Here is a 15,392-nt window from a genome sequence, read left to right on the forward strand (position 1 = left end):
GAGACATCAATAATGTGAAGGATATCGTCATGAATGATGGTAACAATACCCTTCCCCAGCACCTGCTAAGCCACTCCTGCTGCAATCCATCTATGATCAATGGTGCCAATGCAGTGGGCCAAATATGAAGTAACAACTTCTACCACCGGCACTGAATAGGGTCTTTGTTAATGCTGTCCCAGGTGGGCAGTTATTTTATTTATTTATTTATTTTTTTTGCATTCTTGATCCCAGAAGCTAAAGACACATTTTCACCCACACTGGGCGATCATTTGACATTTCACTGTCACACGGGCATGGCTGAGGCATTTTAAGTAGCCTCATTCTACCTCATGACAATGTACAGGCAAGGTGTGGCATGCAGCTCCCGTCCTGGTTATTTTCCACAGACCTCTATTCAGGTGAATTCCATCTGACGTTAATGATATTGGAGTTGTTTTTCTTCAGTGGAAATCACCCAAAGTTAGTTTGTGAATCAATTCTATGTACTCTCTCATTCCTCTTTCAGGTAAAGAATATTTATTTCAGATTGATTCAATTAAAACAACAATAAAAAACAATAAAAATCTAGACGAAAAGAGTGAAGTGACTGTCAGGAGGAACTTGGTGAGAATATGAACATAAAAAGCAGTGATAAAGATGCTGATAATGTAGAAGCAAAAACAATGTATGACAGTGACCTGGACAAAGATTAGGAACCTTGTGAAATGGTTCACCTCAGAGCCCCAAGTGCCTGACCTGCTGAAGAACTGTGGCAATACCCTCTGGCAGACAGTGATGGGTAAAAAATGGAGGTACCACAGGCAGTGCCAGACACCAAATCCACCACTAGGCTCCACTACTTTCATTTTCACCATGGAAATGACAGTGTCCTACATTCCTGACACACCTAGCAAAAAGATGCATGCCTTGCTCCTTTTATCAATGCACACACAGCCAAACTTTGGGCAGGCTGGCCTGCCTGAAGTGGTCAAATTTTACACCCTCCTTCCCCTAGCACTGCTACAGGCAGTACAGAACCAGTTACACAATGGGCTTGTTGAGATGTCAAAATTGCCTTTCAGGATCAGAAAGGGAGACACGGCACAGGTGTCATTTGTGTGGACAACCTGTCTGGCCTCAACACTATTACCCAGCCTGTACTTACTGCTTTAATGCCTAGGTAAGTTATAATGGTCTTGGAATATTCCTGCAATTCTTATTTATAATAATAATAATAATAAAAATAATCATCATCATCAGCCCCCCACCATCCACTCAGTCGATGTAGTGCTGCTCTCGGGTGTCTGCCCTTTCCTCTCTTCCATCCTTCTTTCCTTCCATCCTCTTCTGTCTTTCTTTCCTTCATCCTTTCCTTGTCCTTCTGCTTACGGGTGACTGTACTCTCCCTCCTCTATCTTTCTTTCCTTCATTCATTCCTTTTCCTTCTGCCTGTGGGTGACTCTACAATGAGTGACAAGCCAAATGGTTTCCTGTACACCAGGAAACCATTCACTATGCTGGGTGGTAACCATATAACCAAATTTTGCACCGGGTGGTTTAATGGGTAATTATTGCACTCCAGTCGGATTGAGCTGGTAAATATTTATATCCAAGGAGTGGTTGGGGTTGATTGCTCATGTAATGCCACTCAGGGATGAGTGAGGCTGGTCACTCTCATCTTAAATGTCGGGACCAACTGCCTAGCCCTGGGCTCCTATGCTCCTCACGGGGCAATGTAGGATTGGATGATGGATGGATGGATGGATGGATGGATAAAAATAATAATCATCATCATCATCATCATCACCATCATCATCATAATCATACATGCATATTACAAACTGATCATTTACTGGGTGAATCACGCTGTAAAAAACTAAAATATTTCCCATCAGTCATGTATAATAATAATAATAATAGTAATAATAATAATAATAATAATAACCATCATCATCATCATCATCATCATCACCATCATCATTGTCATATATGCATATTAAAAACTGATCATTTACTGGGTGAATCACGTTGCAAAAAACTAAAATATTTCCCATCAGTCATCCCCTCCCCCCTCCCAGTGCCATTTTTTGGTTTGCATCCTCTGTTATGGGCTCGGATTTTGCCCAGAACTCTTAACCCTTACCTCACTAATTAACACATTTTTATTTATTTTTATTTTTTTAAGGTGGGAGCAACCATCATCCACTCACTTGATTTAGTGCTGCTTACTTCTACCATCACCTTTATCATTCTTTTTCTGTGTCTGCCCTCCTCTCTTCCTATTTCTCCCATTTATTCTGTCAATTTTTATTACTCTTCTTTCCTTTTCAGATGGCTTAACATTGAGTGACAAGCCAAATGGTTTCCTGTAAGCCACAAAACCATTTACAATGCTGGGTGGTAACCATAAAACCAGCCCATACATGTTCCCTACATGTCTACAAGTGGGCTGGCAGAGGGTTAGTGCCCCTTTCCATAAAACAATTAAGTCAAAGACAAATGGCCACCCCTTACAGGATTATGGCATCTGGCTATAGATAGACAGACAGACAGTTCAGTTACAGAGGCACTGATAAGGAAAAAAAAAAAGTTTATTGCAAAACACTAAGTTTTTGCCACTTTAAAAAAAAAAGACTCCTAATAGTCAATCTCCCCTAAAAATTTTGGTGATGCTGGGAGACTATCCCATCCACAGAAATGGTTCACACAACCCAAGCGTATGTCAACCAAAGGGGAATGTCATCCCTTTAGTAGTTTTTCCTAAGATTCACCCCCCCTCCCCGACAAACTGTCTTGTTTTCTACCAGTTTCTTTTTAAGTACCCCATTCAATACCTTCCTCTTTTTTTTTTTTTTTTTTTTTTTTTTTTTTTTGAGGAATATGTTGGGACAAGAGTTAAAGTTGCCATATATTTTTTATCTTTAATATTTAAGTGAGCAGATGGACAGAACATTTTAAGGAATTGTTGAACATAGAGAATAAAAGTAATGCGAGTATAAGTTGCTGGGGAATGGCTGGGAGGAGGGATGTGAGAAGAGAAAATGAAATTAGTAGGATGGAAGGTGTGGAAGCAATGAAGAAAGGTAAAATGGAGAAAGCCCCAGGAATTGATGGAGTGCATGGTGAAATGCTGAAGCAAGGGGGAGAGATAGTAGTAAAATGGATGTGGAAGATATACAGATTGGCCTGGCAGGAAGGTAGAGTCCCGGAGAATTGGATGTCAGGTATAACTATTCCCCTGTACAAAGGAAAAGGGGAAAAAGAAGTGTGTGGTAATCACAGGGGCATTTGTCTTCTTCGTGTAATAGGAAAAGTATATGGTAGGATACTTACTGACAGAGTTAAGGAAATAACAGAGGAATTAGTTGGAGAAGAACAGAGGGTTTTAGGAAGGGAAGAGGTTGTGTAGATCAGATATTCATTCTCAGATCTTTAGTGGAAAAGTTTCTAGAGAAGGTAAAGACGTTGTATGCAGCCTTCATGGATTTGGAGAAAGCATATGACAGGGTGGATAGACAAGGACTGTGGAAAGTATTAAGAGTATATGGAGTAGATGGGAAGTTGTTGAAGGCCATGAAGAGACTGTATGAGGGTGCTGAGGTTAAAGTGCGTGTGGATAGTGAACTGAGTGAATTTTTCTATTTGAAGATTGGACTGAAACAAGGATGTGTCATGTCACCATGGTTGTTCAATTTGTATATGGATGGGGTTATAAAAGAGATACAAGGTAGGGCAGTGGATGCTGGGGTGGCCTTAGTGAGAGAGGGCAGTATTTGGAAACTCCCTGTACTGTTGTTTGCAGATGATACTGCATTGTTAAGTGAAGACGAAGGGGAGTTGCATGGCTTGGTGGATGAGTTTGGGAGAGTGTGTAAGACATGGAATCTACAGGTGAATGTAGGGAAGAGTAAAGTTATGGTCTTAGAGAGAAGTGAAGTCAGTGCACGTACAGTGAGGTTGGATAAGGAGGAAATGGAAAATGTGAGTACTATTACGTTTAAATACTTGGGTAGTGTGATGAGTAGGGATGGAAGTTTAAAGGGTGAAGTGCTTGAAATGGTACAACAACGAAGAAAGGTTGCTGGTTCCTTGAAAGCAGTGATAAGAAATAGGAAAATAAGCATGGAAGTGAAAAAGTTACTACATGACAGTATTGTGATACCAACTCTTAACATATGGAAGAGAAGCTTGGACCTCGTTCGTGGGAAAGAAGTCAAGAGTGAGAGCAGTGGAAATGAGTTATTTGAGAGGAGCATGTGGAGTCACATGGAGAGACAGACTGACAAATGAGGAAGTGAAGAAGCATTGTGGTGTGGATGTGGATGTGATAGGATGCATTAGGAGAAATACACTGAGGTGGTTTGGCCATGTGGAGAGGATGGAGAGCGAGAGACTGATGAGGAGAGTGTATGTGAGTAAGGTGGAGGCCAAGGATGAGATGGAGGGATGGAATGGAGAGGTATATGAGAGAGGAGGACGTGAGCTGGGCGATATGGAGGCAATTTGTTTGTGGCCACTCCTTACAGGATTAAGGCATCTGGCAATAGATGGATAGATAGAAATTATCCAAAATATTCATACCACATGTATAAATAATAACTGCTAAATAGCACTCCACATTTTATTCCTTTTCATTATAATTTTCATTTTGCCATCCCTCTGTTCTCTCCATCTTTCAGTTATTATGAAAATGATGAAGATAATGATGGTGATGATGATGATGATGATGATGATGATGATGATGATGATGATTATGAACAAAACAACGTGGTTGTGTTTCTGAGGCCAGCATGGCAGGGTTTATGAACCGGGCGGTTAATTCAGATTCTGACAGCCGGGAATTCATAAAAATATTTCTTCATACAGTGAGACCTTGTTTTAATGGGTCCGTTTATACCAAATTTCAGATATAAAACATGTCCCTTGACCCCACAGGACAACTACTGTTATGTATAATCAAGCCTCACTGTACCTTTGTTCACTGTGGTAAATCACTAGAACAATGAACTAAATATTATACCCAGTTTTGCCATTACACTGGTAAAATTATTCCAATTTGCTAGAACGATAATTCTAGCAGCCGTGTACGACAATCCCACGCATATAATGGTGCCTCGAACAAGCTGACAGTCAGCTCTGTGAGCTAATATTGCTACCCAATGTTTACATTCACTGTGACTGTCTCCCTTTCATTCCATTTTATGCATGCATGGCCACTGAAATCCCACTGCTATCGCCAAATAACAATACAAGAGTGTAATAAACAGTGCAGTGTCATGTGAAAAGAAGCGATAACTTTGGTGTGAAATACTGGAACTTGTGATTTGGAAATTGTGTCTGGCAAGGATGTTACCCGAGTGGAAAGTGCGGTGATACTGAAGGCGCCGAAGGCAAACCTAAAAGGGCCTTTGGTTCCTTGTTCCTTGCATAGGAAGCGTTATGAGGAACACACTGAGGTGGTTTGGCCATGTGGAGAGGATGGAGGGTGAAAGACTGACGAAGAGAGTGTATGTGAGTGAGGTGGAGGGGGGAAGAGGGAGGGGGAGGCCAAGGATGAGATGGAGGGATGGGGTGGAGAGGTATATGAGAGAGGGGGGTGTGAGTTGGGAGCAGGGCAGTGAAATGGCGGGGGACAGGGCGACTTGGAGGCAATTTGTTTGTGGCCACCCCAAACGGGATTGAGGCGTCTGGCAATAGATAGATAGATAGATATTTTTAGGCTACATGGTCATAGGCCTCCTCCTTATCTCCACCGAACCCATGTTATATCAACCTTGCTATATTGTACTGTACAGTACATTGCCATGAGATAAGTTTTCACTTGACACTGCCTCATCGTATAGCAAGGTGTGATTGTACCAAACCAAGGACGAGTGTAGGTAGCACATCCAATGACCTGCTGAACAAATCTAAAAACACTGAACCCAGGCTTGGCACTGGGAGTGCATGTGGCAGCCTACCAGACAGCCACAGGTGAGGTGTTAGACAACATGGATGAGTTACATGAGGTGAATCACGTAATCAGTGCATGGGTGACAGGGATGTCCTGGGTGTAAATATTTGCAAAATAGCATAGTGTAATTAAAGGTTTCTTTCATTATCAACAGCTTACTTTCTTAAAATGCCATCGATAACAAATCCCATCAATGTTGAATTTCTGATGGTTGCTTACATATATGGTATGGTAATCATTACTGTACTGTAGCTATATAAATTCTGTGCAACCACTCACACATTTAGTTAACTTGATTTTTAACCATTAGCCGCCGGGGGTTTCCAGCCACTGCCCACTCCTCCTTACAGGGGATTTCCAAGATTCTGGCAAAAATATCCTTACTTCAAACCCTAATATCCACGAAACAATTATAACTAGAGAAAAAATTAAGTATACAGTACATAAGACTCACCAACTCTTTCAAATGAGAGTCTCCTGAGGTCTCCAGGTGGTCACTTCGATGAGCAAGGATAAGTTAAAGATGACTGGTTTTCCGTGTTTTTCGGGCTCATCCGGATGCGTGCCACTGCCAGTGGTCTTGGACTTGTTGGCTAACGTTGGTAACACTGACCAGAGTGGTGATTGTAACACTGCCCGGCCTCTTGGAATATTCCAATCATTTTTTCTACTTTTCTTTACTCACCGTCATAAGGATGAGTCATCACCCTTTCCATGTGGCTCCCCATAGGGTTTTCCACCTGTTTTATAGCGCCACTAAGCCCCATAGATGTATGGGAAAAGAATAGCTCTTTATTTTTATCACTCACTTTTTGTGTCAATTATAATAATTTCCCTCTACTACGCCACTTATACTTGCACTTGACATATAATTATGGGTAACTGCACTTTGAGATATAAATGCTCTGGCTGTTTCACGCAGCATGGCTAAATATGAAGTACTGTACTGTAATTACTTGTACAGATATTGTGACTTATTTGTACTAAGCAGGGGCAATGTGAAAATATTACTAATGTTATACACAACTTACATTTTTTGTATTTCACATCACAAATATGCTAATGCTCACATATTCAACATTATTTTCTAAGTAACAAAGGAAAAAATTTAGTTACAGCCAATCAGGTCATTTTCTTATTCTCCCATACACTTTTGGTTTTCTTTCATTATAGGAGAGAGGGCTATTCAAGGTATTTCCAATCACTGTTTCACAAATAACCCTAAACAGTAACACTTATTGCAATGCACTTGTAAAACTTATTTTAAAACACTTGTTTCACAACACTTACTTGATATAACTTACAATATCTTACATTTCACTTATGTATAAAAAAACACACTTGTGCATACCTGTTTACTACAGTAATCCCTCCACTATCTGATGTAATAGAGCCAAAGGCATGTCCGGAAAGTGGTCCCGTCCGGAAAGTGGGCCTCTGACTGCTGGACTGGTACAGTCATGGACAGAGAAACCTGGACAGGTGAGGTGAGGCAAATGTCATATTTTTTCTTTTCCCCCAGCTCGTCCATCACTCTTCGTTCACGACTCCTTTCCCCCATGCCCCCCACCCCCCATCCCGTTTATCCTCTCTTCATAGCACCTGCCAGGCTGCACTCCCCATCACCCCTTCCCTGCCCCCATACACACCAGTTTGCTAATCCGCCGACCTTGAACCGTGTGTGTGTGTGTGTGTGTGTGTGTGTGTGTGTGTGTGTGTGTGCATCCTTGACACAAGCAACTCCCTACATTTTTCCGATCACAACCCATCCCTCCCTCTTCCCTACGACTACTCTGCTAACACACACACACACACACACACACACACACACACACAATGAGAAGCTCATCTTCATTCTTCGTATATGCAGCTGCTCTCCCTCTCTCTCTCTCTCTTTTTCAAGATTCTGTAGGAGTGAACAGTAATGTCAGTGCAAAGTATGCTTTTATTATTGTGATATAAGTATTATAAAATAAAACTTAGGAATATATTTAAAGAAAACAACTGCAGTAGGCTGGTTAGCCCATGCGAGGCATCTCCTCCTGATTTTGGATCTGCATACGAGAGAAAGAGAAAGAGAAAGAGAGAGAGAGAGAGAAGTGAGGAGTGACCACTTGTCCCCCATCTCTCTCTCTCTCTCAGTATTCTGTAGGAGTGAATAATATTGTCAGTGCAAAGTATGCCTTTACTGTGATATAAGCATTACAAATTAAAACACTGGAACATATTTAGAGGGAACAACTGCAGGAAATCCTCTCGAGACATCAGCATGTGGAACTGTCATTATTTCCCTGCAGGCCAATTAACGTCCACCTTCATACTTGCCTACTCCCTTCTGCCACCATTTTTGCCAATTCTCCTCATCTTTACTTTCCAATTGAGAGCATGCCATTCGTTATGATAATAATTGCACACACACACACACACACACACACACACACATATATATATATATATATATATATATATATATATATATAAAGACAGACAGACAGAAACAGAGAGATTGTAGATGGGGGAGGGAGGAGGGGGAGAAGAAAGGATGGAAGCAAGTGTTTAGTTTGAGAGAGAGAGAGATGCCACCATTTTTGCCAAAGACTCCACTATATTTCTCCTCATCTCTACTTTCCGATTCAGATCATGGCCAGTAGTCATGAAAGTCATAATGACAATTGCACACGCAGACACAGATATATATATATATATATATATATATATATATATATAGCAGGGATTGTGAGAGAGAGAGAGAGAGAGAGAGAGAGAGAGGTGAGGAGTGTCCATTTGTTCCCTGGGAATGACCAGCCTTCCCGGGTCATGTGGGTAGGACGGAGAGGAGGTGAGGGAAGGAAGGGGATGGAGGGGTACGGTTCATATGGACGAAGATTTAGTGGAAAAATCGAAAAGGAAAAAGAAACTATCAGCTCAGCCCCTGAGTGTCCAGGTTTCTTTGTCCATGACTGTACTTATGACCTTAACCCAGCCTAACTTTGAAAGCCACCTAAATAACTCCCTACCAGACATGCATAGCACATACTTAAACCTATTAATGACCCTATTCACACCACTAATGCACATAAAGCATGAAAAACATGAAGAGACACCAGAGAATGAGAAATTAGAAGCATGGAAAATACTTTGGCCTAGCAGTGTATAGGGTACTGTACTTACGGTACATCTGTGGCCGCCGCCTTGAACTCTCTAAGGCTCTGTTAGTTGTGAAAATGATCTTAAAGCACATACCATAATCCAGTGTTGTGCTACACTTAATTCTTTGCACTGTGAGTTATAATTGTTTAACACTGCACATTCTTCTTAACTGAACCGTGCCAGTTTCAACTGCCACTTTGCACTCCACACTCACTCCACACTTAATCCTTTGCACTCTAAATTCTGATTACTTAACATTACACAACACTGCAAATTCCCATGTAGTATAGTGGTGAGGTATTGCAGTTTACTCACTGTTCTTTCGTAAAAAAACGAGCACGTGCAGCATCCATTAAGATGGACGTCTTCCCTGAATGAAGGTTAGGCAGTACACTGAGGACAGGGTTGCCAGATCTGAACTCGGCCATATTACCAAACTCCTCAATTTCATTACCAAATTCTTAAAGGAAGCATTTATTCTTCACTAATTATATGTACAATGGAAATAATCACTCTCCTTATAATAAGCAGCATGTTTATTTTTGCGCTATGTATGCTAGCAGATTAATCGAAGAAAGCAGACAGTCCACCATCTCCATTCTCTATATCTTTATACATGTGAAAAATCTGTTTGGTAATGGATCATGCTGATTCACTAAAAAACAAACTTTTTAGTACCAAATTAGGCCACACTTGATAATGAAAACTACCAAATGGCAACCATGACTGGAGAGGGGAGAAGGGGGAGGAAGGAAGGGGTGAAGGGGCCATGGTGTAAACAGCTGTTTGGCACCATGCGGCGTCGCGGGGCAATTTCAAATTATGGGTGGGAAAAAATTCGGATTTGGGGGGGGATATTTTTTTTTTTTTTTTTATTTTTTTTTTTTAAAGGTCCAGGCCCACAATGTCCGGTAAGTGGGGAGTCCGGAAAGTGGGCGTCCAGATAGTACAGGGATTAAAGTATTTACAATTTCCCAAACACCTGTTCAGTCACTGAGCCCTTTCCCCAGCACTAAGGGCAGAACTTTTGCGGGGGTCAATGAAAATATTGGCCCTTCACGCAGTGTTATGGAAGAGGATGATGACAAAGAAGACATGGCTCCTTACGCTACCACTGCTGTGTACAGACTGAACCGCGCATCCGTGGGGTACCTGGGGGTCCTACCTACCTGGCGGGTATCATAGATAATGGTTGCGAGTTCAAAGGGTGGCGGGAAGGTGAGTGTGGTATATGCTATCAGACGGTGGCACTCCGCGCTCTGAATCATGATGGCAATACACAGCAGCCGGCGGTTTGGGGCTAACAATTAAAAATGTGTTTCCTTTATATATATCCTTTCACCATTGTCATGTCTCATTCACACTGAATACTTGCACAGATACGGGCACTATGAATATCATTAACATTCCATAGATGGAAATGAGTAGAACTACAAGCAGGAGATTAGCTATGTATGAACGGTAAGAAAAGCGACAGACTGACACTGGATGGTGCATATTTACATGAACATTTAATTTTTTTCCCCAGAAGGAGCTACAGACACTTAAAATATTTTGTTATTTATTAACCGTTTCATACACGATGACGCGGTTGCCATTATTAGGGTTTTTCCCCACAAATGCACGATGATGCCTTTAGTGTCATTTAAAAAAAAAAAGGGTTTTGGTCAATTTGCATCATTTTATGAGGCGTCACAGCTTACCTGGCTCATGTCAAAAGTAATGAGTTGGCAATGGCAGGTCCCGATACTCGTGACAGCACATACAGGTTTTTCAGTACCATACGAGCTGTCAGTGGAGAAGGTAGTGTGCGGTCCCTTGTCCCTTTAAAACTCCTCCATTACCCCCGTCCCAGCCGCACGACATATTTCATTATACCAATAGTGCTTATGTATACAGTGAATCTCCTCAATATGCATCTCCAAAGTATGCAAGTCCACCACAAGGCGAGGTGACTCAGAAAATGTAAATTTTTATTTTTTATTTCAATATGTGAGGTGAGATTCCGCGTATGCGAATCAGCGTTTGATTCTAGGGCAAAAACGAAGTATTTTTTTGAAGCTTCGAGTGCAAAACGAGTCTATAGCTGTGCACGAGTAAGACAAACGAGTCTACCTGCTGCGCGCCAGTAAGACACACGAGTCTGCCAGCCGCATGCTAGTCAGTGGCACTAGCGCACCCCCACCACCAGTGAGTCAGAGACCCCTCTACTAGCTGCGCACCGTATTTTTTTTGTGTACCTCTCATTTTTTTCCATCAATTTACCATTGTTGAGAACACCATGTGGCTTCATGGCCCTGCAAAAGAATTTCAAAAAACAAGAAAATTAGTCTGGAAGTGAAGTTAAAGGTCACTGAGTTGAAAAACACAGGAAAGGGCAACTAGTGTATCGGGCAAGAACTATGCCTGGGTGTGTCTACAGTGAGAAACACTTGGAAGAGTAAAGACCAAATTTTACGCATCATCATAACGTATGGCGGCCAGCAACTCGACGGGCGCAGTACAGTTGTTAATCCTGCTCTTATCCAAATGGAAAGATATCTAGCACTTTACATACACAGCAAGGAAAAAGAGTGTTTACCCTTGGATAGCAGGCACATTGGGGAGCAAGCCAAGCTGTTTTACAAGACATGCCTGAAGAAGTCACCATGCCCAGAAACTAGACCTATCAAAGCTTCCAGGGGCTGGCTGGCAAAGTTTCTGATGTGAAAACAATTTAAAAACATGAAGTTGTATGGTGAACATGCAAGTGCTGATCATAATGCAGCCGATTCATTTCCATCCGTTTTGAAAGCCATTATAGAAGGAGGTGGCTACACCAGAGATCAAATCTTTAATCTGGATGAGAGTGGATTAAACTGGAATGCCAAGGCCAACATACATTAGTAAAGCTCAAAAACAAGCCGAGGGAAGGACGATTGATAAGTCCCGCATCATAGTCATGTTCACCTGCAATCTTTCAGGATCATGCAAGATGAAGCCAGTCATCGTGCACACTGCTATGCATCCTAGGCACTATAGGCATGTAAGGAGTACAGATGCAATGGAAGGTTTCTACTGGTCTATCTATCTATCTATAGCCCGACGCCCTAATCTCACAAAGGGTGGCCGCAGACAAAACACCTCCAAGTCGCTCTGTCTCCCACCATTTGACTACCCTCCCCCCAACTCACCCCCCCCCCTCATATACCTCTCAACTCCATCCCTCCACCTCATCCTCGGTCTACCTCTCCCTCTCCCTCCCTCCACCTCACCTACATACACCCTCTTAGTCAGTCTTTCTTTCCCCATTCTCTTCACATGTCCAAACCACCTCAGTGTATTTCTCCTAATCTTCTCAACCACATCCACATCCATCCCACAGCGTTCCTTCACTTCTTCATTCGTCAACCTGTCCCTCCACGTCACTCCATATGCTCCTCTCAAGTAACTCATTTCCACTGCTCTCACTCTTGACTTGTTCCCCTCTTGCAAGGTCCACGCCTCGCTTCCATGCGTCAGGGGAGGGATCACAATACTATCATGCAGTGACTTCTTAACTTCCATACGCACCTCCCTAATTCTCATCACTGCTTATAGTGTACCAACAACCTTCCTTCCCTGCTGTATCCTTTCACACACTTCATCCCCCAAAGTTCCATCCTTACTCATCATACTACCCAAGTACTTGAATGCACTCACATTCTCCATATCCTCACCATCCAACCTCACTGCACACTCTGTGACTTCATCCTCTCAAACACCATAACTTTACTTTTGTTTACATTAACTTTCAGATTCCTCCTCCACTGTCCCAAATTCATTCACCAAACCTTGCAACTCCCATTCATCTTCACTCAACAATACTGTATCATCAGCAAACAGCAACACCGGGAGCTTCCAAATCTCACCCTCATTCATTAGAGCCACCCCCACATACACTGCCCTAACTTGCACCTCCTTTACAACCCCATCCATGTATATATTAAACAGCCATGGAGACATCACACAACCCTGTTTCAGTCCCACACTGAGATCAAAGAACTCACTCAGCTCACCATCCACTCGCACCGTAGCCCTAGCTCCCTCGAACATACTCTTCACAGCACTCAACACTTTCCCCTCCAATCCATATATTCTTAATACCTTCCACATACCTTACCTATCTATTCTGTCATAAGCTTTCTCCAAGTCCATGAAGCCGGCATACACTTTCCTTCCCATCTCTAGATACTTCTCCACTAAACATCTTAGAACAAATATCTGATCTACTCACCCTTTTCCCTTCCTAAATCCCCCTTGTTCTTCTCCAACTAGCCCCTCTGTCATTTGCCTAACCCTATCAATGAGTATTCTACCATATATTTTACCAGTCACACTAAGAAGGCAAATACCCCTGTGGTTACCACATACTTCTCTCTCCCCTTTTCCTTTGTATAAAGGAACAATTATACCTGATTTCCAGTCCTCTGGAACCCTTCCCTCTTCCCAAGCCAATCTACACAACTTCCATATCCATTCCACAATGATGTCACCCCCATACCTAAGCATTTCACCAAACACTCCATCAATTTCTGGGGCCTTTCCCAACTTAATCTTCTTCATCGTTTCCACTACTTCCGCCCTACTGATCTCTTCTCCCAGCCATTCCCCAACCACTTATACTCGCACTGCTCTCACTCTCTACATTCAACAAATCCTCAAAGTGCTCCTTCCATCTCCTCAATTTCTCTCTCTTCTCCACCAGCAATCTATTATTCCTATCTTTCACTCCCCTACTATTTCCCCTTTCACACTGCCTTACTTTCTTTACCTCCTTCCAAAACAATTCCTTACTCTCCCTCCATTTCACACTCAGATTCCTCCCAAACTCTTCATCCACTTTCTTCTTACTCTCCTTCACCAGTCTCTTAACCTCCCTTCTCCTGCTCACATATCTCTCTTCTCTCTCTCATCTTCTCCCCTACCTCTACTCGCTAACCATTCACTATATGCCTTCTTTTTTTGTTCCACAGCTCGTTTCACCTCATCATTCCACCATGCTGTCCCTTGCATACCCTTGCATCTACTCCTCACTCCACAAACCGCCTCACACGCTGCACCTATCTCTTCCGTGAATATCTTTCATACATCTTCCACCCCTTCCATCTGCTCTAGCTCATACCTTCCCAATCTTTCTTCCACTATGCTCCTATACTCTGTCATTTTCTCACTATCTTGCAATTTCTCCACTCTTCTCACAGGAGCTGCTTCCTCCTGCCTTCCCCTTCGTCTCCTCAACCACTTTCTTTGCAGCTCTACCTTGGCCATCACTAAGTGATGGTCTGAGACTCCATTTCCCCATCCTCTCCACACTTTTGCATCCAACACTTGTCTTCTCATTCGCTCATCCACACACATGTAGTCTATCACTGCCTTTCGTTCAACAAGTTCACCATGCCTCCTCCTCATTACTCTCCATGTATACCAGTGGATCATCTTATGACAAAAGTAGGTGTTGGCTATTGCCAACCCCTTATAAGCACAGATGTCCATCAAAGCACTACCATTCCCATCTACTTCAGCTGGCACACCCCACTGACCAACCACTCCATCCACTCGTACATTCCCAACTTTGCCATTCATATCTCCAATCAACAACACTCTCTCGCTCCTCTCAAACTTGTCCATACTGGTGCAGCTCCTTTAATGGTTGGATGACCTCGTCGATCATGCAGTTGTGGATGAACAACCACTTTGGTCCCGATGCTCACCTGCTTTGCTGCCAATTTGACCTTCCCTTTAAGATTCTCCTTTTGATGGATAATGCTCCCAGCCACCCTGCCTACCTGGATGATATCCATCCCAATGTTAAAGTTCTCTTTTTGCCCCTCAACACAACCTCATTGGTGCAGCCCCTCGACCAGGAGGTGATCTGCAATGTTAAGAATTTTTACTACATCCGTGTCTAAGACTACCTCAAATCCAAAACAGAAACAAATGAAGAATTGCAACAGATCGCTGCAGAAGACCTCTTTAATGACCTGGATGTGGATGACCCTTACCCTGAAGAGTTACCAGACCCACAGCCAGTAACTGAGCAATCAACACCTGAAATGACAATGACACACTTCTGGAAGTCATTCACCATAAGCAACGCCGTGGACTTTTTGCTGGAAGCATGGGACAATGTAAACTCTGCAACAATTCATCATGCATGGTGTGCTCTAGTCCCCCACCTGTGCCCCAAAGAGCCAGGTAGCCAGGTCCAAAAGGTGTCTGAATCAGACCAAACAATGTTGGCGGCGGCACAGTCAGTGGCAGGATTTGAAAGTAATCGCAGAAGAAC

The 15,392-nt window shown here is 42.7% G+C and overlaps 1 protein-coding gene across 1 annotated transcript in view; it reads right to left on the reverse strand.

Annotated features, from left to right (window-relative positions):
• Window positions 1-15,392, reverse strand: part of LOC145402101 (prolyl 3-hydroxylase OGFOD1-like) — an 89,133-nt gene that overhangs the window by 52,222 nt on the left and 21,519 nt on the right. The gene's annotated exons all lie outside the window — the stretch shown is intronic.

The sequence above is a fragment of the Coenobita brevimanus genome, chromosome 57, assembly GCF_032717465.1.
Source record: "Coenobita brevimanus isolate Jiangsu-jjx chromosome 57, ASM3271746v2, whole genome shotgun sequence".
Lineage (NCBI taxonomy): Eukaryota > Metazoa > Arthropoda > Malacostraca > Decapoda > Coenobitidae > Coenobita > Coenobita brevimanus.